At 38.7% G+C, this 27116-nt stretch overlaps 1 protein-coding gene across 5 annotated transcripts in view; it reads right to left on the bottom strand.

Moving 5' to 3' along the window:
• LOC131683057 (scavenger receptor class B member 1) overlaps positions 1-27116 on the bottom strand; it is a 1664068-nt gene that overhangs the window by 832663 nt on the left and 804289 nt on the right. The gene's annotated exons all lie outside the window — the stretch shown is intronic.

Below are 27116 nucleotides of genomic sequence, written 5' to 3'. Positions count from 1 at the left end.
TGCCTTTCTCATATAGAAAGGTTATGCAATCACTCTGAAAAACGTCAACCTAATCCCGGCCCGGAGGGCCGAGTGTCATATCCCATTCGACTCAGTTCGTCGAGATCGGAAAATGTCTGTATGTGTGTGTGTGTGTGTGTGTGTGTATGTGTGTGTATGTGTGTGTGTATGTGTGTGTGTGTATGTATGTGCGTATGTGTCAAATAATGTCACTCATTTTTCTCAGAGATGGCTCGACCGATTTGCCCAAACTTAGTCTCAAATGAAAGGTGCAACCTTCCCATCGGCTGCTATTGAATTTTGGATCGATCGGAATTCTGGTTCCGGAATTACGGGTTTCAGAGTGCGGTCACACAGAAATTTCTCATATAAACTATAGGAAAAATTAAAAATAGAAATTTTATTTTTGATGCTAAATGTGTTCAAGGTGCATGAAACGTCGAGATTTGATGCAAACTCGAAAAAAAATTTGACTACGATTCACTTTTTTGGATTTTGGCGCATTTTTGCCTTTCTCATATAGAAAGGTTATGCAATCACTCTGAAAAACGTCAACCTAATCCCGGCCTAAATTTTTTTTTCGACTCGTTTAGGGTTTCTGGATTTTAACAGGGGCGTAGTTGATGGTTTTTCGGAGAGGGGTTACACCCCCCATCTACTGTTCGCGCCCCTCCTTTAAAAATCTCCTTAAATCACCCCTCAGACCACCACCCCATCCAGCCCTCATACTCCTCCCTTTCAACCCCATCATCTTTAAACCACCACTATATCACAAAGCATACCAATTTAAGCTGGGGAGTCGTTCGTTCATGGGACTTTCGCCCTCTTCACATACCCAGCCCCGCATGACAAAATGAGTTAGCAAGCAGATAACATTGATCTAATGCTGATTAGGCTAATGGAGTATGATATTTTTTTGTTTCAAGTGTTTCACCGTCGACACGTAGCTCATCAAGTTCGTGGCTGGCATGCCATTGTGTATAAGTGCAAAGTGTACTAAGAATGTAATGGACATTTCCACGATTATGTTGAACATAAAAAGCCTCCGTGCCATAGTTTAGAGAAATGAGAAAGGCACAATTGCACCGCTAGGTGGATTAAAACAGGTTTTTATATGAGATTTTGTTTTGGTAAAAAATGTTAATATTTTTTTCAGTGTAATTTTTTTTTCGTGAGGAAGTATTCAATCCCTGTAACTTGGTCTCAGATAGTTTTGCTGTATAAAATAGAGTAACTGAACAAAAAACCGATTTAATCCACCTAGCAGTGAGATGAGACATTTCTTACACATTTCACTATTGGATTAGTTTGCAGAACTCACGAGAAGTAGGCACCCAACTAGAGGTGGGATGAAAACAGTTTCTAGTCTTGCACGAATAAAATCTCGAATAAACTGAATAAATTATAGAAATCAACAAAACGACCAAATAAAAAAGTAAAGCAAAAAATGAAACAATAGGTTTTTAAATTCATAAAATGAGTAGAAAAATTAATGGAAATCAAAATTATAATATACACGAATCAAATTAGATTAGGTTATTACATAAAAATTAAGATTATATTTAGAAATAGCTATAAGATTAATAGAATAAATTGACTCATACTAACAAATTGAATGAAATAAAACGAATGACTGAACATGAAATGCATAAAATTAAAGATATGAATAAAATGAATCAGATAAATCAAATGAATCAAATAAATCAAATGAATCAAATCAATCAAATAAATCAAATGTATGAAATGAATCAAATCAATCAAATGAATCAAATCAATCAAATTAATTAAATGAATCAAATGAATTAAATGAATCAAATTGATTTAATTCATCCAGTGAACAATGAATCAAATTAATGAAATTGATCAAATGAATAAAAAGAATGGATGAACAAAATGAATAAAGTAAAAAATAAATGAAATGCATAAATAAAACAAACGAATCAAATAAACAAAATGAGCTGAAGTGATAAAATGAATAAAAAGTAGAAAATGAGCAGAATTAAATGCATTGATTAAAATGAAAAATTGAACAACAGTGTTACAAATTAATATAAAGATATAAATTGAATCAAATAAATTATTTCGATGAAATGATTAAAACTGAAAAAGTAGTCAAATTATTAAAATGGAGAAACTGAACAAAATGAATAAACTGAAAAAAAAATAATAAAATGCATACAATGAAAACAATGAATGATATGAGTAAAATGCACAAAAAGAATAAACTGATCAGAGTGATTCCAAAGAATGAAACGAATAAAATAAGTAAAATTAACGCAGATGAACAAAACGAATAAATGCGGAATGAAATAATTAATTAAAATGAAATGGTCATATATTTGAAGCCAAAAACATTTTTGAATTAAGAAAATGAATAAACCGGATTGTACGAATTTGAAAACCATTGCATCAGAAAGTTTTGAAATGTTTTTGAAAATCCCATCTTCTGAGAAAAGGCTAATAAATATGCAATGGACTTTCTAGGGCTTCCATCTTTTTTTGGTTTTATTCTTTTTGTTTTCATGCTTCTTTACTTGACGAATTCGAAGTTTACTTTTTGGTCACATATTCCCGAAAAAAGATTTATGTGCAGAACATAATTTACTGGTCCAGTATTTTAACGCGCAATTGAATATAGTTAAGTGAGACAAGGTCACATGTGCTTTCAAGCCCCTTGAACAGAGAACGACAGAGGTAGAATGTGATTCGTGAATGAGACAGGTATATATTTCAAAGTTTTTATTTGAAGTAAATAGTGTGAAATGTCTAGGCTATGTCGATTGCATAAAAGCCGTGTTTGTATTGTTTCGTTCGGAATTCTCGTGCAGGAAATATGGATAAATGAGTCCTATACAGACCAATATTGTGAAAAATAAATGGTTCAAACTACTCAGTATATCCAAATATGGACGACGATAAGTTAGAAGACACATTGTAGTTCCATCCCCCATCGAGAGTGGGTACTTTGGGAGACTTCTTTTCCTGGATCTAATTTGTGGATATTTTTGGTCTTTGATCCGTTATTTTTCATGAAAGTTCGTACCAATACAACGAATGTGCAGCTGATACAACTCATGGTTCATTCGCCTGCGCAACGTTCTGTCTTCCATCTGCACGCCACCATAGATGGTACGCAACACCTTTCATTCGAAAACTCCAATGGCGCGTTGGTCCTCCATGAGCATAGTCCAGGTCTCGTGGCCGTAGAAGACCACCGATCTAATCAGCGTCTTGAAGATAATCAACTTCGTGCGGCGGCGAATTTTGTTCGACCGGAGTGTCCTCCAGAGTCCAAAGTAGGCACAATTTCCCACTAAGATCCGTCTCTGAATTTCTCTGCTGTTATCATTGTCGTCGGTTGCCAGTGAACCCAAATACATGAATTCGTCGACCGTCAATCCGAACTCGGGTGGGAGGTTCACATTGTCGTCTCTAGAACCTATTCCTTTCATGTATTTTGTCTTCGAAATGTTGATGGCAAGTCCAATCCTGCTGGCTTCAGCTTTCAGTCTTTGAGCATATATTTCATTCAAAATTCAATAGAGATACGAATAGTTTAAATATCGCACGTGGAATGTCTCTTTTGAAAATTTCCATCGTCAACTTTCATATTACCCATTTAAGCCAAATATTTTTCTGATATAGCCATGAATTTCCTTAATTATAGTGTAGATACAGGCTTTGAATACAATTGAATTAAAGTTGAGTTGATGTAGCAGCAGATAAAAAATAGTTTTGTTTTCTCAACCCTTCGCAATTACAATTAATAAATATTTCAGATTGGCAGAAGATCTTATCACACAGCTTAGAAATGCATACAGAAATAGCTAGATAGATGCGATAGAAGAGAGACAGAGAGAGAAAGAGAGAGAGAGAGAGAGAGAGAGAGAGAGAGAGAGAGAGAGAGAGATGGGTGAGGGGGGGGGCGTGTGAGGAATGGCAAATGATGGTTAATGCAGTGACATTATTTTTATAGGTATATTATTATGATATATTGATTCTTACATTCTTATCATAAATAATGTAAGTAGTAATTTTTGCGCCATAACCAGTATAACCTGTATCTTGCAAAAGAGCTAAATTTTCGCTAGATTTTTGGGCTTCAAACATACAGTTGCTTTAAGTGACGCCACAAGTATAATTATATTAGAAATCTTTTATCTCACTACTAGGTGAATTACTTGTTGATCTGTGTATTGATATACCATCCAACATTTACCTCATGATTGAACGCAATGCCTAATCCAAGGAATAAATACTAGAACTCACTGTTTCTTTATCAACACATTATTTTGTCTTTGAAGTGAACTTATATATTGATTTTTGAGAAATAGTTCATTTATTATAAAGGTAATTCACAAAATCTTCTGAACATCGAATTCCTTGAATCACGTAGATGTGTTTTCATACCCCGATATTCAAAATCGGTTTAGTTTTGCCCCTAAAACACCAGTAAAGCAATGCTCTGTATGAAACAATCTTATTTTTAATTAGTGGAAATTGGTAAGCGAGGACTAAAAATACAAAATGTCTAATATCTCCACCGCTCGTGCACGGATTTAGACAATCTATAGCTTGTTAGAAAGGTATTTTTACAAGCTTTCTATTTTTGTGCAGTTTGTGGGACAATATTGTATTGTTCGAAAGTTATTTGCAAAAAACCTGCTGTGTTTTGACAAAATCGCCCATATCTCTGAAAGTAAACAACATATCGAAAATCAAAAATAATAGTGTCAAATGGCAACGTTAGGCCTTTCATTTGAAACTAATTTCATTAAGATCGGTTCAGCCATTGCTGAGATAATTACATGACATTTTGTACATACATACATACACACATACACACACACACATACAGACATTGTCTCAATTTGTCGAGTTGAGTCGATTGGTATATGAGACTCGGCCCTCCGGGCCTCGGAAAAAGTTGTCAAAGTTTGAGCGAATCCTATACATTTCTTTTGTAAGAAATGTAAAAATGTGCATAGAAATGTCTACGCCCTTTTAAACAATTGCGCTTGAGTCAAAATAATCTTATTGACTGTGGAAAATGCTTAGTCTTCCATGCCGATGAAACCTGTTTAGTTTCATCGGAATATAAAATGGTCGGTCACGATTTTGGAGATTTTCGTACGGACTTTGAGGAATTCCTCATCGCGGTGCCGGGCCCTATTGGAGCAGATATCGACGGGAGCTAAATGACTCACGGTAACTCACCACCAGTCTCTGTCCAATAGGATTTTTGAATTCAAATGGCTCAAGTACACAGATGATCTAAATGATCCAAAATCTAAAAAATCTAAATGTTTGACACAAAAGTGAGTCCCATACTGAACAGGCAAGGCGTTTGAAGCTTTTTAAACCTTACTATAAGAAAAGGTATTACTTGTTGTCTCCCAGTATATACAAACACTGACATTTGCTGTAGTCGATTGACTGAATCGAAATGAATATGAAACTCGGCCATCCGGACCTCGGTAAAAATTCGATTTTCAGAGCAATTACATAACCTACCTATTATATCGATTTTGTTTGATATTTTCAACAAATTTAAAACTAAGAGAAACGAAAGCAATGAAATCGAAAGACGGATAGGTATTCTAGAGCGAATCAGTTATAAACTTAGAACGGAAAACTAGGACTAGGCAGGCTCATACGGACATGATCGAAAGGAAATGTGGAGAATCCTTTGCCTTCTGCTAAGTAAGAGTTGGGCGTACTACAGAGGAGTACTACAAGCTAGCAACTTAAGAATATTTTTTTATTTTCTCCAAAAATTTAAAAAAGCATAAACATTTTTAATTAAATTACACTGCCATACACAAAATAGTTCTTTTTTCTCGTTTTCCTCAAGTTTTCAACTTTTGATTTTGAATATATTCAACATAGTGATTTCAAATGTCTTTGTATGATTAATGGGAATGTTGTGAGCAGGTCTTTATAATGGTGACAACATACAGTCGTGTTTTGAATATTCTATAGCGATTTTCTCTTAACCCGTCAAAAGGCGGGGTTGGGCAGCAGTTTACATGTGCACGGGAATCTTAATTTTAACCCTGTCACCTTTAAAGATATCACTACTGCACTGCACAGGGTTTGATACTGAAGATAGGCGACTTCCGAAAGTCTAAGGTCCACTTTTACCTTCAGAAAATATTCCACCTCACGAAGACTCGGTCGTCTGGAACAAAATTTGAAGTCAACGACAGCGGTGTTGGGCCGAAGCAGAGCTTTTAACTTCACTCTTGATGACAGGAATAGATGGACTTCTGATTCATGTTCAAAGCCAACTCACACAATTTGCTAGCACCGTTTTAGTTATTTTCGGTTCAAATTCAGTTTCTGTTTCAAACTGAAGTTTGTTTCTGTGATGGCTCGGAGTGGGATTATCGAACAAAAATGCAGTTCACTTATGCTCTAAAATTTAAAAAAAATGCCATACTCTGCCTTCACATATAACATGTTTGTGAATTAATTTATACTTCCTCTGAGCTGACGGCAATCGATTCTGTGTGAATTAATAAAGGAGGCGTTGAAATTGAATGCTAGCTTCCGTAAACGAATTTTTCTAACTTGGTTCTGCGGTATTAATTTTTTTTTTAGACCTCTGCACAACCTTCTATGTATAAAATTTTATTCTAATCTTTGGAAAATTTTGAGATACAAGCGTTTTACGAAAAAGTTCATTTTTGCTGTTTTCAAAAATGGTGGAATAAACCCGACCGCCTATGTTTTTGGTTGATTTAGTACAGATATTACTGTAGATAATACTGTTTGCCGCAAGAATCAAGTATTGTTATTGTGTATTCCCTCCAACCGGTTGTTTGTCAGCTGAGCTGCTTTCGATTTTTCGAGGAAATAGTCGCGCGATCGATTTCCATATCGTATTTTGTTGCCATTCGCTTTTATCAGTTATAGTGCACTGTTTTCGGGTCGCACATTTTACATCGCTGGTGATATTATAGATAAAAAGCCGATTTTTCGCCCGATTAAACGAACTATCCGTTTGTTCTATCATTGCGGTACCGCTTCTATACAGTCGAAAACAATAGAACGTTATTCTTCATCATACCAGCTGTATTGAACAAGAGAAAGTCGAAGTCGTGCTGATTGAAGATGTCTTGCTGCGAATGTGCCTTGCCTATCATGCCTGGAGAGGTAACCATTTCTTGTGATGGATTTTGTCAGGATAATTATCATGCAGAATGTGCTGTGCTGACTACTGCAGATGTCACCAGGTACAAGAATATCTGGTGGATGTGTACCCCGTGTACGACGATCATGGACGGCGTTCGCAAGATGCAGGCTTTTCGAGATAAACGCGAGGCGATCACCGATGCTACCTCATTTACCCCTGCTCTTGCGGCTACTGTTGCTGTCGATGTGAATACTGAGACAGACAAATACAGAACTGATATAATCAAAGAAGTATCGAATATGAAACACGAAATCGCTGCAATTCGTGAATCAATTACCGAAATGGCTGGTTCGCGTTTTTCTTGCACGGAAACAAGTTCACCTCTAGCTCAATCAATCCCGCAAATGGCGTTCACTCGATTGAAACAAGGGTGTAGGGTTGCTGGTTTTTTGGAGTAATTCTACAAACCTTTGTTGGCTATTCTTCACGCGTGTTAAGAACAGAGTGTGTGAGAAAGATATTGCTACTCTGGTCGGAGAATCACTCGGAACTAATGCTGCAATTGTGAAGAAGCTCGTACCTAAATGGAAGGACGAGGCATTAATGCCGTTCATTTCATTCAAAGTAGGAATTGACGCGAGGCTAAGAAAAATTGCACTATCTCCATCAACATGGCCATTAGGACTCTGCTTCCGACAATTTCACGAAAAGTTTGACATTTGGGAGCCCCCACAGCGCTGAATTTGTAATTTGTTTGGAATACTGTATTGTTACCTTTGTATGTTGCTCGATTGTCTGTTTTGTTATATATTGTTACTGTATATGTTAAATAATTTTAAGTAACAGTCTGTATGGCAGAATTAGCCAAAGACGAAGAAATAAATAAAGAAATAAATAAAGTAATAGCACGTAAAAATATTCCCATTTGAATTGGATTGCTCGACGAATACCATTTTCATCATCTTTTTGTGTCTATCATTGTAATTATGAACCATCGTGCAAAAAAATAATAAATACTAAGAATAAAAATATATTTCAATTTGATAAATAAACATTTTCTTTGCAAAAAAGCGGTCGGATTTACCCCACTGCTTAGAGGTCGGATATGCCCCACCGCGTCATTTTTCGTTACGATGCAATTTAAAAAAAAAATATAAAAAAAGTTGAAATAAATTCATCTATGCACTTTGTAGGAATTCAAAGAATTTAAATCCACTTACATTTTTTATGCTATCACTTTAGCAATCAGAAATATCCTGTAGCACATGATGCACAATAATCAAATCAAAAATTGTAAAAACACACTTATTGTCGTTTGAGAATCTCAATGTAGACTAATAAAATGCTGTCATACCACCATTACGATTATTTTGGATGCTCCACACGACAACATTGATATTAGTTCGCGTAGTGCTTCCAACTTTCGATAACAGAGGGGGGTCGGGTTTACTCAACGGTCGGATTTGCCCCACCTTACCCTATATATATATATATATATATATATATATATATATATATATATATATATATATATATATATATATATATATATATATATATATATATATATATATATATATATATATACATATATATGTATATATATATATATATATATATATATATATATACATATATATGTATATATATATAAATATATATATATATATATATATATATATATATATATATATATATATATATATATATATATATATATATATATATATATATATATATATATATATATATATATATATATATATATATATATATATATATATATATATATATATATATATATATATATATATATATATATATATATATCGTGCTCGTTGCAGCTATAAAACCTCATTCATGATAATAATTAAACAGATGTTACACTAAATTTTAACAATATTACTGACGACGTTATAAACATGTTTGTTATACAACAGAATCTGTCGCGTGCTAAATGATAGATACAGCAATATGCTGAACGCAAGTTTGAGCCTGCCCGTTGGTCGAGTTCGGGTGGGCTGTATCTAGTGCGTTATCGTGGGCATCATCGAAATGCGCCGCATATTGAAAGAGCGCGGCGCATGCAAAAAACTTCTTATCTCTGGACAGAAACAAAAGGACTAAAATATCTACACAGATGATTGAAGGTAAAAGTTTTCCGCGTCATTTGACATTTTTTTTTGATTTTTTATTGCGCCGAGAACACGAAAATATTTTAAATTGTTTATTACAAAAGTACATAAAATACTGCTATTAAAACAAATATTCCATAAATATATTCATATGATAGTGTAACCATCATTCTATAAGTGTGTAAAATTTCAATCAATTATCACTAGTATTTTTTAGAAATAAGAAATTGAAAAATTTATTACTCTTGTAGTTTCAAAAGTTTAAAAGGCTATAATTTAAACAAAAAAAGAAATTTTAGCAAAATATTTATACCAAAAGATACACTCCATGTTCCCTATACAAAAAATATTTTTCATGAAAATCGGTGATTTTGTGGAATTTTCGAGGCCCACTTGACGTGGTTTGACTGTGGTACCCCGTGATTTCAAGATGATGCAAAATCTATTAAAATTACATGCATTTGTAGTTCCAGATCGCTAATAAGTAACCAAAGTCACATTGACCATATTGACCACTCATATAAGTAGTAACTAGAAATTTTCAAAGTGGGAGGTTGCACGTCATTAGTGGTCACAAGTCATAATAGAAAATGGAATGAACTTACAACAGCCGCAAAAAACATGGGTACGACAAGCAGATACTATCAGGAACGTAGCGCAGAAGATTTGCAAGACGATCAACAGGATGAGGAAGAAATAAGTAATGGAATCAGTTATGATTCACGACCGTGATGGAAGACTTTTGAACAATATTCCGAGTCAAAAGTGTTTTTTTACGGCCCACAGCATATCTGCGAGAATCAGGCCCGTTTCAGGTAAAACCTTGCCCAAATTATTGAAGGAGCTTGTGTTACTTTGAACCTTATTGTATGCAACTCTTCAAATATAGCGAGAAGACGAATAGAACCTATTCAATAAAACAAATTTATTGGAACAGTAGATTCAGTAGCACTAGCCTTGCAATTGATTTTTTATTACGATTATAGAGGTTTTAACCTTAAGGTCATTCGCCTCTTCGGGTTGGAAAAATCTCTTATGAAAAATTTCTAACCCTATGTGCGGGGTCGGAACTCGAACCCAGGTGCGCTGCGTACAAGGCAATCGATTTACCAATACGCTACGCCCACCCCCGCCTTGCAATTGTGTTGTGCACTAGAGATCAACATACCAAGATATGATGAAATTTATACGACATGCAAACAAGCATGGTTGTAAACATGCATAGCTTGAATCGAAAATTTAATTGAAAATCAAATTCGAATCAACGCACATATTTAGAGCATCAAAAGGCATATAATTTTACCTCTTTATTCATATGATATTACACGTCATGTATTTATCAACCACAACCGAATATAAAAGCAGATGTGCATTAGTTTTTTCAAATAATGAAAAAGTAATTTTCAATCGACATGAAAAATCATAGAAAAATCCGTTCAATAAAACACGTGTATTTGCGAAATATTTTTTATATTTGTTTTTACATCTATTTTCATCCTCCAAATATGTGAATGATAATCAATGTAACATTACAAAATATTTTTTCTGTGAACTGCGAAGTTTGTCGAAAGTGACTTTGATTTGATTTATCGGTTGACTTTACAACTGACTGCTTGTGAACGAATTGTTAACGGCTTCTGAAACCGCCACTCCAATTTATTATAACTAATAGAACTTTTCATAAGAGTATAATCGTTTTGTTTGGATTGCTTGCATGCATTTTTTTCTTTCAATATTATGCCATCGAACCACCCGTGCATCTCGCACACCAACTCACTGCAAAACAAAGCGATGCGATAGGTGAAAAAATCAATGAAAGCGGGAAAAATTATCCTAAACTGTGAGGTGGGAAATGAAAATTTATGCTATTTTCGCAATAATTGTTGTATATATAATTATATATTTTACTATGTTTTAATTGCCGCAAGGTTCTACTGTATCGATTTTGTTGGCTATTTTCGGCAAATTTGAGACTAAGAGAAACGAAAGCAATGAAATTGAAAGACGGATAGGTATTCTAGAGCGAATCAGTTATAAACTTAGAACGGAAAACTAGAACTAGGCAGGCTCATATGGGCATGATCGAAAGGAAATGTGAAGAATTCTTTGCCTTCTGCAGAGTAGGAGTTGGGCGTTGCACCCACGCCGACGCCGGCGGTAAAACATGATGATGAGTTATGTTCTGCCATAGACCATGCAGTAGACTTGGGTGCAACGCCCAACTCCTACTCTGCAGAAGGCGAAGAATTCTTCACATTTCCTTTCGATCATGCCCATATAAGCCTGCCTAGTTCTAGTTTTCCGTTCTAAGTTTATAACTGATTCGCTCTAGAATATCTATCCGTCTTTCAATTTCATTGCTTTCGTTTCTCTTAGTCTCAAATTTGCCGAAAATAGCCAACAAAATCGATACATCATTATATATTGGAATTTCCCATGAAATTCCGCATCGAACAGTGTTTTTCAATTTTCGATTCATGCTGTCAGACCGGAGTTATAGCCATTTTCTTGCTTCAAAAGACATTCCCGACTTCAAAAAGGAAAATTTTAAAATTCCAAGCATACTTGGTTGTAGAAAATTTAATTACGAAGAGATAAGTATTCTTGGATTTTCGAAAAAACGCTTTTATTTTTGAGTTAATCTCCGAGAACGAAAAAATCATTTTACCTGACTTTCGCGTTAAAATTGACTGTAGAAAAATTCACATTGTATTTACACAGCAATCAAAGAAGATAGAAATACGATGTTGATGAACGAATGATATAATAATCATCCTAATTTGGAACCCTCCTTATTTTGGACGCTTTCATACATTTGATTCTTTCGTATCCTCGCTAAAATTTCTAAAAGCTGAACGCAAAATTTTAGCAACCGTCGCTCTCGAAAATCGTTCATTGAATGAAGCAATATCCCTCCTTTACCAAGCTACCCGACTTCCGACTAGGACTTTGCGTTTTATGTTGCGTTTCCCCTGCTCTTTTTCTTCTCTTCAGAAATATTTCATGTATGACAAATACACGCAAATAGATTCAGCGTAGTACACTGTACACGTTAATCAAATAATATAATTTCTTGGGATATACACATATAATTTTTTAACTGTCAATAAATTGCTAATATAGTTTTGCCTTTCTCATATAAAGAAAGGCTATGCAATCACTGTAAAAATCGACTTTTTAACCGAGGCCCGGAGGGCCGAGTGTCATACACCATTCGATTCAGTTCGTCGAGATCGGCAAATGTCTGTGTGTGTATGTATGTGTGTGTATGTGTGTGTGTCATTTAAACTCACACATTTTTCTCAGAGATGGCTGAACCAATTTTCGCAAACTTAGTTTCATCTGAAAGGTATAACGCTCCCATAAGCTGCTATTGAATTTTTAGTTGATCCGACTTCCGGTTCCGGAGTTACGGGTTGAAGAGTGCGGTCACACAGCAAATTCCCATATAAACTGGACCCACAAGGTTGTTCAAATGATGTAAAACATATTAAAATTGATGTAACATTACTCTAGTTTGCGGGTCTGGATCACTAATGATCAATCAAAGCAGCTTTGACCACATTGGCCACCTATGACGGTTCATGACGCCCCCGGGGAACCCGCCAAGTTCCTAAGCTAATATCACACCCATTCCACAACGAATTCTCTACCGATTTTTACAAACTTGATTTCAAATGAAAGATACAGTAATACCATTGACTGCTGCTGAATTTCATTCGGTTCTGACTCTTGCTTTCGGAGTTACAGGGGTGTTAGTAAGGATACACTGGAATTTCCCATATAAATCGGTACAATCGTAATACCTCAGAGACCAAAAACTATTGAAATGGTCACCAAATTACTTCTAATCGCACATCTAGTTCACTGATTGCCAATCAAACATTCTTTGAATATATTGTCCACTATCGACGATTCCGGTGGTCCGGAATTCCGGGCATATTCCACAATTAAAGTCACATCGGTTCTTCGGTGATGACTGAACCGAAATTCTCAAACCAAGTCTCAAATGGAAGGCAAAATATGCAGTTGAGTATTGCGTCACCGCTCCTCCCCCCGCCTTCCCCTTAAACCTCCCTCCTTCATCACTCCCCGCCTCTTGGACCACCCTCACGCCCGCATTTCCTTCATCCACCCCGTATACCGAAATAAGATGAAGGATTTCTGACGCATCCTACACTGTTCAAACCCATTCCACCAACCTTTCCAAATTAAATCACATGAAGATAACATTGAACTCATGCTTATTAAGCTAATTAAATATTATTCTTTTGCCTTTCTTATATAGAAAGGTTATGCAATTGCTCCAAAAACCGACTTTCTAACCGAGGCCCGGAGGGCCGAGTCTCATATAACATTCGACTCAATTCGCCGAGATCGCAAAATATCTGTGTGTATATATGTGTGTATGTATGTATGTATGTATGTATGCATGTTTTTTTCTTTTTTTTTTTTTTTTTGAGAGCAGTAAAAAAAATTTCAGAAAAACCCTGAGTGAGGAAAAATGTACAAAAACCCCATTGTCAGGGAACGGGTTTGGGCTGCCATCACCCGACCCGCTAAAAACCACTGCTCTTGCCCGGAACCTGATTCCTCCCCGGCACTACCTTACGGCATTACTTCGGGGAGGGGTTTTTATGTGCATAGCACGCACTCTAATTCAACTGCTTACTAGTTCGTTTCTTCCGTAGGGTGACAGCCCCACTCCTCTACACACCACCAATTCTCTACCATCCACACAGACTGGCAAGCTCTGCATGGCAGTTGGGAAGCTGGCTGTGAGTCGAGGCTTAGTACTCCTCCCCTACGAGTACAGTCTGAGCGGCAAACTTCTGACTGTCTATTTCACCGAGCCCTGCGGCTCGCTTGTGCCGGTTAGCACCGCAACTCCCTTCTCGCACCATTCAACGCCGTTTACTCTTTGAGCACCAGACTTGTTCGCGAACTACTCGGTCTAGTCCCCGACGATGGACCTAGCCTACTCCGACGGAGAATTCCCCGGCGAGAGAAGTTCTCCCGAAACCGAGCCAACCAACCAGATGTCGAGGTCAGTTCGGCGATTCCGGTGGAGCAGAGCGTCCGGTTCGCTGATGCCCCGACGACCTGCGACTGGTGGTATTTCGTCGCGGTCTACTCAGTCTAGTCCCCGGCGGTGGATCTAGCTTACGCCGACGGAGAGTTCCCCGGCGAAGGAGGCTCCCCCGGTACCGATTCTTCTTTTGTTTTAGCACCACAATTTCATGAGCTCTTTGGCTTCCTCTCGTTCCGTTTCGCCCGATCTACTCGATCTAGTCCCCGGCGGTGGATCTAGCCTACTCAACGGGCCATACAGTAGGTGCTGAGGTCTATCCGGCGATTCCGGTTGGAGCGTAACTTCCGGTTCACCGGCGCCCCAGCGACTCACTGCTAGCTCTGCGACGCGGTCTACTCGGTCCAATCCCCGGCGGTGGATATAGCCTACTCACGAGCTACCCGGAAGGATGTCGAGGTCGGTTCAGCGATTCCGGTGAAGCTTGACGTCCGGTTCCCAGGCGCCCCGACGACCCAACTCGGTGCTACATCACGCACTACTCAACTGGTCCCCGGCGGTGGACCTAGTCTACACAGTTGGAGAGTTCCCCGGGGGCGGAATTTCTCTCGAAACCCGATTTGCGGTTTCTTGTTGGTCTCTACGCCACTTCCTCTGCAACTCGGAGAGTATGCTCGAGACCACTCTGTTGACAGCGTCCCAGGTATGTTCGTCACGGCACATCTCTTCGACGATATTGTCCGCTGTCATACCAGGTATACCCCTACGAACTTCTTCGAATCTAGGGCATTCGAAGACCGCGTGTTCCGGTGTCTCCTGCACGGTCGCACAACCCGGGCAAAGGGGTGACGAAGCATGTCCAAACCGATGCAAGTACTTCCGGAAGCACCACCAACCTTTCCAAATTAAAATCACATGAAGATAACATTGAACTCATGCTTATTAAGCTAATTAAATATTATTCTTTTGCCTTTCTTATATAGAAAGGTTATGCAATTGCTCCAAAAACCGACTTTCTAACCGAGGCCCGGAGGGCCGAGTCTCATATAACATTCGACTCAATTCGCCGAGATCGCAAAATATCTGTGTGTATATATGTGTGTATGTATGTATGTATGTATGTATGTATGTATGTATGTATGTATGTATGTATGTATGTATGTATGTATGTATGTATGTATATATGTATGTATGTGTGTGTATGTGCGGATTTGTTAACAAAATGTACACATCGGTTTCACGGGGATGACTGAACCGATTTTTACAAACTAGGATTGAAATGAAAGGTATAATATTCCCATAGGTTGCTATTGAATTTCATTTTCAACCGACATCTTGTTCCGGATTACGAGTTGAAGAGTATGGTTACGAAACAAAATTTGTTGATTTGTCCACATCGGTTTCTCGGAATTTTCTGAACCGATTTTGACAAACTTAATTTTAAATGAAATGTCCATCAGCTGCTGTTGAATTTTGTGTGGATCCGAGTTCTGGTTCCTGAATTACAGGGTGATACGTACGATTACGCAGCAAATCCCGATTCTAACGAATTCAGCGATGAATGTAAAAAGGTGATTTTTTCCAAAATGTAAACACAACTGTTGAATTTGTAGATCTAGGTCACCAACAGTCATTCAAAGTCTCTTTGGCCACACTGGCCACCATCGACGGATCCTGAAGTATCCAAATTCAGAATAACGGTTATATTGGTTTCTCGAAAATGGCTAGACCGATTTGATCAACTTAGTCTCAAACGAAAGGTGTTGCGTCCCCGGAAACTGATATTAAATTCCATCTCCATCCGACTTCCGGCTCCGGAGTTACGGGTTGTGGAGTGCGATCACATAGAAAACTCCGATTCAAACCGATACCGCGATGAATGCAAAAACGTGCTCTTATATATATATATATATATACTTACCAAGTGTAATAAGAATGAAAGACATTTCCATAATGTTATATTGTACGAACCAGCTATTATATCATAGTTTGGAGAAATGAGAAAGGCACAATTGCACCTCTAGGTGGAATAAAACAGGTTTTTAGTTATATGCCCACGAAAAGAAATTTAATTATTTTTTGCCTTTCTCAATAGAAAGGTATTGCAATTGCTCTGAAAACCGACTTTTTAACGGAGGCCCGGAGGGCCGAGTGACATATACCATTCGATTCAGTTCGTCGAGTTCGGCAAATGTCTGTGTGTGTATGTGTGTATGTATGTGTGTGTATGTGCGTATGTGTGTGTATGTGACCAAAAATGTCACTCATTTTTCTCAGAGATGGCTGAACCGATTTTGACAAACTTAGTCTCAAATGAAAGGTGCAACGTTGCCATGCTATCGAATTTCTAATGGATCCGACTTCCGGTTCCGGAATTACAGGGTAATGAGTACGAACACGCAGAAAATGTCGATTTTAATAAATTCTGCAATGAATGTATAAAGGTGAAAATTTTTCCTAAATATGACCACAACTGCTTCGATTTGTAGTATTAGGTCACTAACATCCATTCAAAGTCTATTTGGCCACATTGGCCACCATCATCGGTTCCGGAAGCCCCGGCGGAAGTATCTAAATTCAGAATAACAGTCACATCGGTTTCTCGGAGATGGCTAGACCGATTCGACTAAACTTGGCCTCAAATGAAAGGTATTGCGTCCCCGTAAATGGCTAATTAATTTCATCCCGATCCGACTTCCGGTTCCGGAGTTACAGGTTGTGGCGTGCGATCACATAGCAAATTGTGATTCAAACCGATACTCCGATGAAAGCAAAAAAGGTAAAAATTTCGCTAAAATGTCTCTCAAACAACTTAAATTTTCTGTTCTAGGTCACCGACGGCCAAACAAACTTTCGTTGACTACATTGACCACCATAGACGGTTCCGGAAGAGCCCGGGAAAAGCGGCCACCTTTCAAAATTTACGAACTCACATCAGTTTCCCGGAAATGGTTGGGCCGATTTTCACAAACTTAGTCCCAAATGATAGCTATAATATCCCCACAGATGTCAGATGTCTATAAAATTTCGTACGGATCGCTCATATGGGTCAGGAAATATAGACTAAATCGTCCGGTCACATATGAAATTCCCATATAAGCCAAATTTTTTTTTCAAAGGGGGCACCCCATGAAATTTCAGAAATCGAATTCGTATTTTTGATGTCAAACATCTTTAAAATGCATGAAACGTCGAGATTTTATGTTATCTCGAAAAATTTTTTTTTATAAAAATTTACTTTTTGGGACTGCCGATTTCGCACCTTGTTGGCCTTTCTCATATAAAGAAAGGCTATGAAATCACTGTAAAAATCGACTTTTTAACCGAGGCCCGGAGGGCCGAGTGTCATACACCATTCGATTCAGTTCGTCGAGATCGACAAATGTCTGTGTGTGTATGTATGTGTGTGTATGTGTGTGTATGTGTGTGTCATTTAAACTCACACAATTTTCTCAGAGATGGCTTAACCGATTTTCGCAATCTTAGTTTCATCTGAAAGGTATAACGCTCCCATAAGCTGCTATTGAATTTTTAGTTGATCCGACTTCCGAATTATGGGTTGAAGAGTGCGGTCACACAACAAATTCCCATATTTATTTATTTCCATTTTTCATCTGACCCATGTTGGTCTACATGAAATTTAATGTTGTTGTATGGGAAAAGCCCATTTCAAGGTTCACTTCAGAAGCAGACCTCGAATGCGCGTTAATAATCCCATAATCTTTTCGCGTGTTTTTCCTACAATAACAATGAACTGACACTACAAATTAACAAAATTACATACAAGGTATACAGCATTTCAATAACATTACAGAAATATTTTCACATAATCTTATAAGCTAAGTCAATCTCCTAAGTCTATTCTTGAAAACATCACTAGAAACATAAAAATCGAAATGGTCATACACACTATTGAAAACATTACACATCGCCCTTATGGGTTCGTTCTGACCGTACTCGGTGCGCTGAAAGTCTAGTCTTAAAAAGTTACGTGATCTAAGGTTTCTGGGGGGTACGTTAATGTTGATTTGTGAGAGAATATCTGGGGCATCCATTTGGCCAGTCAATATTTTCCCAACAAATATCGCTCTGGATGTATTTCGCCTTTTTGCCAGAGTTTCCATATCGAGCAGACGACAGCGATCAATGTATGGTGGTAGCTCTGTTGGGTTACGCCACGGCAAATTTCTAAGAGCAAAGCGGAGGAATCTTGCTTGTACTGCTTCAATTCTGTTAGTCCAAATGCTCGTATAAGGACACCAAATGGCTGCGGAAGATTCCAGGACAGACCGAACAAGTGAAAAATACAATGCCCGCAGACAATATGGATCAGTAAACTCGTTGGCGATTCTTATTATGAAGCCAAGGTTTCTATTTCCCTGTGCTATAACGTGAGAGTAATGGTTTCTGAATGTCAGTTGCGAGTCCAGGAGTACACCAAGGTCTCTGATAACTGACACTCTCTCTAGCAATTGGCCGGCGATGTTGTAGCTCCAGAGAATTGGATTTTTTCTGCGCGTGAAAGATATTATAGAGCATTTGGACACACTGAGAGCCAACAAGTTGCGATTACACCAGTTACAGAAAGCATCTAGATGTCGCTGAAGTTCGATGCAGTCCTCTATTGACCGCACAATGAGAAAGAGTTTGAGATCATCAGCATATATGAGTTTGCACCCTGGGGGTATAACATAGCAGACGTCGTTGAAGAATAAAGAGAAAAGCAACGGTCCGAGATTGCTCCCTTGAGGTACACCCGACAAGTTGATGAAGCTATATGACACGTTACTTCCTAATTTCACGGACAGAGAACGATCTACGAGATATGATTTAAGCCATCCTGTAAAATTTGATGGAGCACCCAGTCGCTCGATCTTTGCCAGAAGAAGAGAGTGGTCTACACGATCGAAGGCAGCTTTAAGATCAGTGTATATAGTGTCTACTTGTGATCCATCTTCGATGTTTTTAATACAGTACGATGTAAATTGGGCTAGATTGGTGGTTGTTGACCTGCCTGCAAAAAAACCATGTTGGTCCTTCGATATGTATGCTTTGGTCTCACGAAAGAGCATATTTCCTACTACGATCTCAAACAACTTTGATCCAGCGCAGAGCGAGGTTATACCACGATAGTTCGCAACATTTTGCTTATCACCTTTTTTAAAAACGGGAAACATTACTGATTTTTTCCAACACACGGGAAACACTGATTGCGACAGTGATTGGTTGAAGATTAGTCGAAAAGGTGTACACAATGCGCTTGCGCATTTTTTCAGTATAATGGAAGGAATCCCATCTGGCCCCACCGATGTAGAGGACTTTAACCTGCTTATGGCAGCCATAATGTCTTCGTCAGTAAATTGAATGTTTCCAAAATTGATTACATCGCGAGGGACATCTTGAAGGCCACAGTCCACCTGAGTTGAGCTAGCCGATTCATTTTTAAACACACTCGAGAAATGTTTTGCGAACAAATTACAGATACCGTTGGGAGTATTGGACGTTTCACCTGCGAGGAACATACTGGAAGGAAGCCCATTTTCTTTACGTTTCCCATTCACAAAAGACCAAAACTGTTTTGGGTTTCGTTTTAGGTTCGATTGGGTTTGTGCTACGTGTCTTGAGTAGAGAAAGCGGTTATATGTTTTGTAGCTGTTACTGGCTATAGTGAACTCCCTTTTTGTGATTGGGTTTCTTTTAATAGTGTAATGTCGAAGCGCAGCAGCTCGCAATCTTTTCAGTTTACGTAGCCGGTTGTTGGACCATGGTGGTTTTGTTCGGGGACGAGGTGCAGGCACATGTATACTGAAAAGCTGTTTTAACACCAGTGAGAGTTTTTCTACGGCAGCATCTACATCGATCGCGAAATTCAAGAAAGTCTCCCAGTCGATTGTTTGTAGTGAGTTATGAAGCCTAGAGAAGTCAGTCTTCGAAAAGTTGAACTCCCTGACATCCTCCATCTCGTCATAGAGAACCAGCTGCGGACAAATCTGCGTTATCAGAAGTGGAGGATGATGTGCGTCTACAGTAACTAAAGGCTCAAGTGCCTCTGATACGGTACAGTTCATTGAAGCTTCTTCATTTATAAACAGGAGGTCCAGGATTCGATTTCGCCTATTATTCACTGTAGACATTTGTCGCATGTTCAGTACAGACATTCCGTCAAGTAAGATAGTACTCGCCCTCGAAAAGATTGATTCAGAAGGGTCTGGGAAAGCATACCCGGAGGGAGTGCTCTTCCAAAGAAGTCCAGGCTGGTTGTAATCACCAAATAGTAGATGTGCCGTGTTGGGTTCAATGGAAGTTGCAATGTCAAGTGCGGAGTCTATGTGCTTTTGAATAATTTCTACATCACTTGCGGAATCGGGGGGAATATATACAACACCCACACAGAGATTAGTATAGGGGCCACGGATATTTACCCAGAGTTGTTCGTGATTGTGAGTGTCATTTTTGTGTTTGGATGAGAGTCGGTTGGAAACTGCAATGAGCACACCACCACCACGTTTCTTCCCTGCACTATTAGGATCGCGATCGTTACGATATACAGAGTACCTTGAGCCAAATAATTGGAGCGAGTTGATTTGATCATTCAGCCACGTTTCGGTCAGAACAATAACATCATGATCAACATCCGAAGCAGCGACGAACAGCTCATCAATTTTTGTGCGTAGCCCTCTCACGTTCTGATAGTAGATTTTAAGATGTCCCTGCAAGTTTTGGCCTGACGGTTGAACGGTGGTAGATCGAGTGATTGTGGAAGCAAATGCCTGTAAATGGGGTGGGCTTTCAACGGGGGCAGCATCTGTATGTCCTACTTCGGAAGGACATATACATTCATTGTATTTACCTGAGGAAACGGATACAGGAATTCCATGTCCTTCGAGTTGGTTTGACTTGTTTAGAGCGTTGTTATCTGACCGGAAAAGGTTGATGTCGTGTCCTTCAAGTTCTGTGGTAGACGGGTGGGTGTCGGTGACGGAGTTGACCTGATTACGTATGTTGGCAGGCTGCAATGGTGGATCAAACTCAGGGTGTGCAGTATCTCGAGTAGCTTCGGGAGGACATATACCCTCTCTAGCTTTACCTGACCGGGAAAGGTCTCCGCCATAACATCCAAGTTCCATGGCAAACAGATGGGAGTCGGTGATGGAGTCAAGCTGATTTCGTTCGTTGGCAAACTGCAATTGTAGACCAAATTCAGGGCGCGCAGTATCTCGAATAGCTTCGGGAGGACATATACCCTCCTTAGCTTTACCTGACCGGGAAAGGTCGCCGCCATAACATCCAAATTCCATGGCAAACAGATGGGAGTCGGTGATGGAGTCAAGCTGATTCCGTTCGTTGGTAAACTGTAATTGTAGACCAGATACAGGGCGCGCAGTATCTCGAATAGCTTCGGGAGGACATATACCCTCCTTAGCTTTACCTGACCGGGAAAGCTCGCTGCTATAACATCTATGTTCCGTGTCAATCATATGGGCGTCGGTGGCAGATTCTTGCTGATTACATCGGTCGGAAAACTGGGCGGCTTCGCCGTGTTGCGCTAGTTGCTATGTACTGTAGTCAATAATACGGCGTGACATTCTAAGTCGAGTTTGATACAGGGGGCACTCAGAACTCCAAGAAGCATGATCAGTTGGCGTTTGATCTTCAGGATTTCTTGTCACATTTGCATTGTGACAATTAATGCATTTTTGGATATCTGAGACACACTCTTTGTGGTCATGCCCTTCGGCGCAAATCGGACAGCATGGGGACTTCTTGCATGTGGCAGCTCTATGGCCGTACTCCGAGCAGCGATAACAGCGGAGCACGTTTACACATTCAGAGATCTTGCAGCGCATCCAACCCAAGTTGACATGTTGTAGTTGCATCAGCTTTTCGAATGTTTTGGCATCAGTTTCAATAATGGCAGACATCAGATTATCTGTGTGTTTTTCGTTTCGCACAATTCGTATCACCGTCAGATTGGTAGGCTGAGGAAAATTATTTTGCTGAATTAATTTTTCCACGAAGTTTTCCGCAGTGATGTCATCAGTAAAACCAGCAACTTTTACTCTGGGTTTTAGAGCTTTCTGGACGTCGGCGTTATACTTCTCAGACAGATTCGCTTTCACTGTACTGAGCAATTTAAGCGCTGATTCACGGGAGTCACACCTAACAGTTGCTTCTCCATTGGGTCGGTAATATACCTCTTTGACACCCAATGAAACTGGGTCAAGCTTGCCTTGAATTTCCTGCTTTGTAACAGTCGCAACTTGCTGCTCGATTGGTTTAATGATGACTGTTCGCTCTCGCTTCACAATTGCATTGGACTTAGCTGGATGTGTTTCTGCAAAGTTGCACAGGGGTGCGCTTTTGGGCGTATTCTCATTGCCAAGGTTATCACTGCTAGGTGGAGCAGTCAAAAATCGACGTTTGCCCGACCGAAGTTGACCTACTTCCATGGAGTCGCAATTAGAGTTTGACTGTTTGTGCACCGGAAGATCACCTGCAGTCATGACGGCAGCTTTCCTCTTTCTAATTGATGCGGGGTGGCCCACATTGGCTTGAACGACGTCAGCATATGATAGAACATTTAAGTTTTCGCCGGAGTTAACATTCACGGATCCTTGTTTGCTAGACTGGAAAAGGTCCGCAAGTTGCTGCTTGATCCCGCTTTCGATTCTACTCACGCATTCATTCAACAACTTGTTGGTCAGCTCATGTTGTGCCTTTTGCAGTTCCGCAACCGCGCTCTGTAGTTCCCCGCATTTTTTCAGTACATCATTCAGGCAAGACTGTTTTTTACGACAGTCAAAACACACATATCGTAGCGCATTATTGCTTTTAAGTGCACTTGCACTAGCGGTATTGAGATCCGCACATTTCTCATGTAGGATGTGATCGCAGCCGCCGAAACAATACACACGATCACTTGCTGACGAAATTTTCAAGGCACACGCACTGCACAGCACAGTAGTCATATCTGACTATCGGTGTTTCACGCTCTTCTTTGCTTCGCCCCGCGACGGGCCAACGAAGCAATAGTAAGGCACTGATCACTGGTTGGCTTTTGTTGTGTCTGACCGGTGGCAATAGCAAAGCGTTTTATCGCTTTAGTTAAGCAGATTGCACTTTAAACGTTAATCAAACCGTATCACCTTACAGAAAACTTTTCCGCGCACCCGCTGGTGTCAATTTTGCGGCGGTAATTGATCTTTTTCCCGACCGAAAATTGATTTAATTAGACCACAACAATTAACATCACCCGAACGAATTCAATCACGGACAAATTTTTGATGCCAAATAACTATAAACTGGTACCACCATGATGTTCAAATGATGTAAAACATATTGAAATTGATGTAACATTACTCTAGTTTGCGGGTCTGGATCACTAATGATCAATCAAAGCAGCTTGGACCATGTTGTGCGACCCCTCAATTCGCACGCACCTTCACATTGATCATCCTGGTGAGGATCGATACTGCAGGCGATATAGATTGACAGCGAACAAAAACGTATTGGAGCGAGAGAGTGAAGATCACGTGGAAGACTTTCTATTTCTATTTCGTGGAAGACGATTCTATTATATTAAATTTAATCATCCAGTGAATTTTGAATTATTCTAAATCTTAAAACTAAATATTACATGCTAGGTATTTACACTTATACTTAAAACTACGAAAATATCTTAAATTATCTTATTTAGCCTAGGATAACCTAAAATTTATTTCACTGGGAAAACCTAATTGAATTGTTTTGGACTGAATGCACTAAATGTAAGAATTATTATGCTATTTGAATTATCCCTAACAAAATATTTTTTAGGGTTTTGTAACCGATTATCAATAAAGGTTCACTGGTCCAGAAACAACACCATTCAGTTCAGTTACGTCTGTAACAATTTACAAAACCATTTACGGAAACTCTGGATAATATGTCGGATAGAAGAGTTTCATCCAATGCGAGCGTGTCCTCACATGCAAACGCAGAAAATAAGGAAACTTCGAACCTCGGCAAGCTTCATTCCACAGGCACTACAAACCGCCTTACTACGGGACGTTCTTGCTCACTTTGTCGACTTGTTGATATGAGGGATACTGTAAGCTGTAATGTGTGTGCAATGTTACATAACTTCTCTTGCATCGGTTTGACGAAGGTTGTAGGAAATAACCCATGGAGATGTCAAACATGTGTACAAGCCACGACACAATCACAAGAACCTGCTATAGAATATTTTCCCAGCACAAGCATGCAACAGCAGTCGGCTGCGCCAGAGCGCGCACGATCAAGGTCCCACCATACAGCACAGCTGAGTAAAAACACCGTACGAAGTGATAGAACGTCGAGAAATCTAATACAACTGGAGCTGGAACAGTTGGAGGAAGAACGAGCTCTTCAAGAAGCAGAAGAGTTGCGAAAACGCGAATATATTCGAAATTCGCTTTAAGGCCCCCGTCGGGCTCCTTTTTCTTCTTATCTTCAGAATTGAATATATCAATATAATACGCATATACGATACTCATATGAATGTATGCGTGCACGCGAATGAAATGAATGATTTCTTCAACCCGCTTTTTCTCTCGCTTTTCCCATAAAACTACCCAAGTATAGTATACCAATGGATTCGTAAGAATCCGAGGAAACTAATGGTAGCAAGTAAAATTTGATTTGAAAAACTTCATAACAGTGTTTATCAATTTTTCCGTCGTACGCATTATATCATCGCTTGTTCTGCGCAGTAGAAAAGCACAGGGTTTGTGCTAAATTAGTACTACCCGAAAGCTTGGTGTAGGGGCTAATTATAAATCATGTCACACTTGTATTGAGGGAGGGACAATGAAAAATTTCAACATTTTGTGAAATATGGTGTAAAAAAGTAACCTGAAACATACCAAATCTATTTATACCGAAGAAAAAAATATTGGACATCTTATTCGTGACTTATTTACCAAGTAAATAACCAATAACCCTGAGAAGAGGGAGGAGGTAAATGAAATGAAAATTTTGCGTTACATCATTGATAGTTGCCCTGTTTGTATTTTAGAACTCCCAGATAAAGCTTCGTTTGTGGAGAAATCTACTAAAAAACTTCGATTGCCGATTTCTTTCCAATTGATACCATAAATTGATAAATTTATAAATTTTTTTTATTAAATTACTCATACTAGCTACAAGAAGCGCCAAAATATTGCACCCTTATAATAAATCATGATAAAAGAATGATTTCGTTTCGAAAACTACGTACTATATTTCTTTTGAGCTTTATGACTTTATGCTATGAATATATGCTAGCAATCAGTTTGCTCAAATCAATCTAATGATTATTCACCTCTGGCACATGGGCGGATTTTTCCTAAAACCCTATAGCGTGTTGCTTGTTTTTCATGGGTATTTTTTGCCCAAATTTTTGCACGGTTGTCCAAATACCACGTTTTTTAACATAACGATTCCTTTCAAGTAATAGTTGATAGACCAAAAAGTATTGAATCCACGAATATGAGGTTTGGTTTTTTGAACTATGCGAAATATGATTATATTCAAAATCGTAACAAATTCTAGTGCCAAATTTCGGTACGTAACTTGAACAGTTATTTCAACGGATATCTAAGTGAAATCCCAACGTTTGGAGCTGAAGAACTACTTCTACTAACACAAAGCGTCTATCTAGGTCGAGACTCGACAGAAAGGACTAGCTATTGGAACCAGCGATTTTCCTATTTCTTACCTCCTGATCAGGGTATATATTATTACCATCTTATTATCATATTATATAGACAAAATGTTAACGAAACTGATTTATACCGCAAGTAATGCACTGGTACTATGAGCCAGTATATGCAGTTGGACACCGATCAGTAAGTATGGACACCGACCAAGAAAGATCTTTGAAATTAGTAAGATTAGTTATTCGGTAGAATAGTATTTTGATCTAAATATTTTCATACTACATAGAACAAGTTGTGTGTCATGAACAGTCCATTACAACTTTATCGTTGAGTTTCAATAATTCACTATCAAAAACAATACCTTGGTACTAACATTATTTTACAGTGCGATTGCAGGGTTAGTATTGCGACCCTACTTATCACTAAGAGTTCCTTCTGGCTGGGGCTCGAGCATACGCCGAGTGACTTCTAAGGTCATCTAAGGCTTTAGCCAACAAGTACGTAATTGTAAATGCCCTAGTCTGGCGGTTCAGCCAGACTAAGGCATTTACAATTACGTAAATGTTGTTTTGGGGGTTTTAAAACATAAACAAGCATTCAATTAAATTGAACTTTCGAAAGAAATTTCGAAATTACTTGTTGTTAGTTTTTTGTCCAAAAACAATTAAAAAGTTAATTGGGAAACTTCACATCCCAAACAATCTATCCATTCAAGTAGTACAAACTTTCTCGGTTGTGGTTCATTAGGAGGTAGATAACAGTCTATTATCTCTCTCTGGACTAAATCATCCTGGATGCCGTGTCGCTGGAGTCCTGCTCTCACATCGTGGAAGGCAGCAGAAATAGGAGTCCCAAGTTAACCTCTAGCTGAAAACCAAAAGGCTGGAAAGACTAAAATAAGTCAGTAAACGGAGCATAATTGACCTCTCCATCGCTGTGTCAACCGAAGCTCTAACATAATGGATGATTGTATGATTTTGTTGGCTATTTTCGGCAAATTTGAGACTAAGAGAAACGAAAGCAATGAAATTGAAAGACGGATAGGTATTCTGGAGTTCATCAGAACGGAAAACTAGGACTAAGCAGGCTCATATGGGCATGATCGAAAGGAAATGTGCAGAATCCTTTCTCTTTTGCTAAGTAGGAGTTTGGCGTTA

Source organism: Topomyia yanbarensis, chromosome 2 (assembly GCF_030247195.1).
Source record: "Topomyia yanbarensis strain Yona2022 chromosome 2, ASM3024719v1, whole genome shotgun sequence".
Taxonomy (NCBI): domain Eukaryota; kingdom Metazoa; phylum Arthropoda; class Insecta; order Diptera; family Culicidae; genus Topomyia; species Topomyia yanbarensis.
Note: the sequence above shows the minus strand (reverse complement) of the source record. Positions and strands in the feature narration are given on the sequence as shown.